The 5,295-nt window shown below is 35.6% G+C and overlaps 1 protein-coding gene across 2 annotated transcripts in view; it reads left to right on the plus strand.

Moving 5' to 3' along the window:
• The first annotated feature begins 4,826 nt into the window (after positions 1 to 4,826).
• Positions 4,827 to 5,295, plus strand: part of LOC118733113 (vascular endothelial growth factor C-like) — a 66,214-nt gene continuing 65,745 nt past the window's right edge. For both annotated transcript variants that reach the window (XM_036462339.1, XM_036462340.1), the window contains exon 1: positions 4,827 to 4,969. The gene's annotated coding sequence lies outside the window, so the exon portion shown is untranslated. The remainder of the gene's footprint in view (positions 4,970 to 5,295) is intronic.

Consider the following 5,295-nt stretch of genomic DNA (forward strand, 5'->3'; position numbering starts at 1 on the left):
GCAGCCAAAGTTTCACACTTCACATAAAGGTCACAAAAATTCCAAAAAAATGTCATCAAACTTTTATTCAGAATTTCTAGAAAATTTTCGAGTATTAAATTTTGTATCCCATTCAATTTTAGTTCGAAGTTTCTAAAAATTACCGTTGATGTATTTTTTTTTTTTTTTTGTGGAGAATGTGACGCATTTTCTTCCATATAAGGCATTATCAAACTACATTCATATATGGAATAAAATGAATTAAATTTTAAAATTTTTTGAATTTTTGTGTACTTTATATAAAGTGTGATACTTTGATGTGTACGGTTAATATTATAGAATGAAATTTTTAATGAAAAGAAGTGTGATTATTATATTATAACGAAGTGTACACTTTCATTTGTCGCCTGGTGTAAATTCATATGCGCGCATGCACACTTGTAAGTCTGTTCACACCATAATTACATAGTTAACTCTAAGCAATATTTACTGTTGCCAGAATCCTTTCACCACAAGTAAGCGAGCAAACAAGCAAGACGGGCGGGCGGGCTGCCGATCTAAGTAAAGCTTAGCTGAAGAAGCGACTTACAGCAACGCACACAAATATGTATGCAGAATATTGCAGTGCAAGCAAAAACGGCTACACATGCATAGTAAGTTCGAGTAATTGCCACGCACTATGCTTGTTAACTGTTGATTTATGCTATGGTTGCCTTTGTTGCATTTATTTATCTACTAAGGTATGCATGTTTGTTTGTTAACAATGAGCAAACCGTTAGGCAGGCAGGTGTCTATCCGCTCTTGCATGCTTCCGTCCTTCCCTCCGGCAAGCTACTACTATGACAGTGATAAAGCAAGCCGCTAACCACAAACTGGCAACCGGTGAGTATGTTGCAACTGTTGCCATCATCACACTACTGTTGCAACATTTGTTCAACATCTCTGTTATGTTGTCTATTTGGTATTTGCTTAGTTGGTTGATTTTCGAAATGCTGCAATAAATATGAACTCTCAGGTATTAAGCAAATTTCTCAAGCTGCAACCGGCGGAGGTGTGGTGTGTGTAGCTACTGAAATATTCACTTGCTTGCAAAAACAGCAGCATTGGCCAATCTAATTATGTATAACGGTACGCCTTAGAAGCACAAATGCCGTTAGTTATTGATTATTAATTTAACAAAAGCTGTTTATAAATCTTGTAGTCTCTACTGAGCAATTGAGAGATATTTGCAGATATATTTTGTTTTTGTGATAATAAAATTTATTATTCCCAAAAGCCAATTGGAAGTGCAGGTAAAATGCTTAAGGCTTGATGAAGACATATTCCAAGGCAGATGTGTGAAATATCAGCAACTCTGTTTTAAGCTAATAACTGAGTTTGTTTTGCTTAGCGTAAGCAGGATTTGATCGACAATACTGTATCAAGTAGTTCTGCAGGAGTAACTGAACGATGGAAGACTAAGCTGTATCGCCTGAATGAAATAAAATTTTGTAGCCTGAGGAGCGACTATTGACTACTGAAGTTCAATTAGGAATTAGGAAGTGTACCAAATCGTAATAACTCCCTCAGAGGAATATTTTCTAACTACTTAAGTATAGCTTTTCCCGCTGTAAAAATTTAGTTAATAATGCAGTCATACTAAACTAATTAAAAGCTTTCAAATTACCCTGTTCATTTTTGGATATCTGCTTTAGTTTCCGAGGTATTGAGGAGAAGGTATCGTTAATTTAGTAGAAATTTGTATCACCATTTGTCGTATGTCATAAAAAGTGGCTGCCAAATTCTTGACAAATGTTGCATACAAAAAAATTTTACTAAAGAAAATGCTTCATGCTGTCATAAGCTATCTGCATGCCATATTTTACACAAAGGAAGACCAACAAACATACTAACATACATACTCACGGACAAACATTCTCATTTTTGATATTAGTAGGATCTCTAATCTGGTGGCAACCTTCGTCAAAAATGTTTAACAAGTAAATACAGCTTTCGTAAAGCCCCTCTCGTTTGATACCGATATTAAGGTATTTTATTAAGCTTTTTAATTGAATTTACTTTGAATTTCAAAACAGGTGGCAGCTCTCTTTAAAAATATTTTTGAAATAACGATTCCTTAAATGTTTCTCGCTTAATTCCTACATTATGTTTAATATTTCGTTTAAGTTGCTAATTAAATTGATTTAAAAAGGTCTGTACTTTTGTCATAAGATTCTTAATGTACGCGACTGTTCCCGCTATACTTGATCATACAAATTTTTCCGGTCCATTTAGACGAGCCAAAGAACCGCAGCTTGTTGCCTCCAAAAATAAAATAGTTTTTTGTCTAAGTGTATAGCTGCATACGGCTCCGCAATTCTGGAAACCCGTTAACACTTAGGGACACCTTTGGAGACTTTACCCGAAATTCATTTGCGACGGCAAGTATTTCTTTCTTAACTGTCTGCAAAATAGCTTAAAATTAGCAAATCCTATTTAACGAGAAATGTGACAACCGGTTTTTTTTTAATCACCTCGCTTGGTAGTTTGGCAAATCGAAAACAACAAATTTTGTGAGCACTTATAACTACTACTTGCTTTGTTGCTATGTACGTACATATGTATGTACATATAAATGTAATTAGGTGACAGCAACTGCAAATTATCGCATCAGTTTGAAGATCGTGAGTGGTGGCGACGCCGCTTTTTATCAAGTAGCACAAGTTACTGGCACCGGCCCCAACGAATTATCAGTCATACAAAGTAGGAACATACACATGTACATACATGCATTTGAATATTTTTGCAGTGTATATTAATTGTATATATGTATGCAAATATTTACATACATACGTACGCATGTACATAAGTATATAAATATTGCATTTTGATAAACCTCAATAATGGTCGCTGGCGTGCGAAGAAAACGTGCGTGCAGACGCTGAATGGACAAAAAATAAAGAGAATAAGTATTAGCGAGCACATAATGAAGAGCGAGATGTTTGAGTAAACAGAGATGCAGTTGAGAAAAATAGTATGCATTTTTAAACCCAATGCATCAAGGAATCGACATGCCATCCTGAATTGCATTTACATAAGTGAAGTTTAGAGCCATGAGGGTAGAGTTCTTACTTATGGTGGACGGCCTCTTAATCACACAGATGAAGTCAAATATATAGGGATCATGCTTGATAAGAGACTTAAGGGGAACTCCCATCATAAGAAATAACAGTCGCTAAAGCAACAAGCGCCATATGAGCCTGCGCAAGACCTTTTTGGAAGAACATTGGTCTGAACTCAAGGCTGATAGAGCGGCGGCTTTACCTCATGATCTTCCGACCGTTTATGTCATATGGAAACATAGCAAACTTTGGCACTGCATTTCAATAAATTGCAAAGATTTTGGTTTCTCTCCGCCAGTGGAACAATGAAAACTTGCTCAACTGTGGCTCGAGAGTTGCTTCTACGATGGCGTATTTTCCATATTTTTTAACAAGCAACAGCAGCCACGTGGGAGTTTTAAAATCAACTCTCTAATGACTGTTTCAATACATAAGTAGAAGCATCATGCAGCTATACTGATGCTATAACTAAAAAGATCTGCTTTGGCAGATAGTGCCCAGTTAATATTTCAGATCATGAAGTTTGGGCAAACGGGCCCCATGTCCTTAGGGCTTAGTTTGTCTTCTTCGAGAACCATAGCTACTGAGTGAATACACAAGTGTATTACACAATAAACGTAGTAAGTAATTGAGAACGATAGAGGTCCGTATATTAGGTTATTAAACATAAATGACACCACGCTGGGTGCCTAACTGGTCACAACCGATTACCATTTTACTTACACCGAACAGGTGTGATTGGACTATTCAGAATGCCGACTCTGCCTTGAAGACGGTGAGACTTGAGAACACATTCATTATGATTGCCGGATTCTGGACGGACAAGGGTTTATTCATTTTAGGGCTAATATGTTCGAATCCCTTATACTTAGCAGAGAATTCCCCTAGGATTCAATATGAAAGCCGAAGGTATTTACGTGCATTGACATTTCTGCATTTTATCTTCTTTCATAAGCTTAAAATTAAGACTAAAGGCTTAAACAGACGACAGCGTTGATCCGGATCAACTCGGGAATTAACTGCAGTTGATCCGGATTAAGTCCGAGTTAATCCAGATCAACGCGGCCGTCTATTTAAGCTTTAAGAGTAAGATTAAGATTAAGATTAGGATTAAGATGAAGATCAAGATCAAGTTTAATATTAAGATTAAGATGTAGATTAAGATTGAGGTTAAGACTAGAATTAAAATAATTGTTGATTATTACGCGGATAAAGTACTTATATAATATGTTGATAAAAGATACATTTAATGAAATGAAAATTTGTAAAAGAAAAAGCTCAATATTAACATTTTTCATATTTTCTTTAATTGAAACTACCCGAAGCCTCTTTTACCTGAAAATTAAATACTTTAATATTTCGAGTTATTGAATTATCGAGAACTTCTTTAAATGGCACTGGCATGAAAAAAGGCAACACTGTTTAATTTCACCTGCAGCTATTGGTATGTACATACTTCGATTCTCAGAAGCATACGCACACCTGTACTTTTACATACATATGCACATATATACATACCTACATATACTCTCACTCTCTTTCTACGCATCAGCTGCCACCCTCACTGGACAGCAAATTGTTCTACGTAGAGCGCGTTATCACTTCACCAATTTTACTGTTATACACATATAAACGATGAGAGTTGGAGCTGCTACTCCGCATAATAAAGTGCTGAGCAATACCACGCTGATGAAGCAATCAGCCAAGAGCCAAGATCACCGATCATCCAACAGTAGAAATGAGTAAGCCAGCTGAGCAGTGAGTAAGGCAAAACAGCTGAGCGGGAGCAGAGTAGAATTTTAAAAACTGTTTAAAACTAAACTGCCTTCAGGCCAGGTCCAACAGTTATAAACGAAACTCTAAAGCGTAAAGTGTACGACAGAAACGAGGTAATAAATGCCACATACCTAGCAAAGTGTGAAAAAAGCAACAAAACGAAAAACAACAAAAAGTCACATCTACATACATAGTAAAACGTAGTGGAAGTGATAGGAGTTATAGTAGAAATATTTACTTGTACTATTATTATCCATAGTCAATCGCCGAGCTGCCAATTGTACAAAGGAAAAGCGGATAAAACTAAAAATCTAGTTTATATGAAAGCGAATTTAATTTTTGTATTTAATTTTTATGGCAGAGATTAAAAAATGGGTGTTGAGAATACAAAACTAAATTCTATTTAAAAAAAAAAAAATATATATATATATATATATAT

This window comes from Rhagoletis pomonella, unplaced genomic scaffold (genome assembly GCF_013731165.1).
Source record: "Rhagoletis pomonella isolate Grant_MI unplaced genomic scaffold, Rhpom_1.0 Rhpom_scaffold_00002, whole genome shotgun sequence".
Classification (NCBI taxonomy): domain Eukaryota; kingdom Metazoa; phylum Arthropoda; class Insecta; order Diptera; family Tephritidae; genus Rhagoletis; species Rhagoletis pomonella.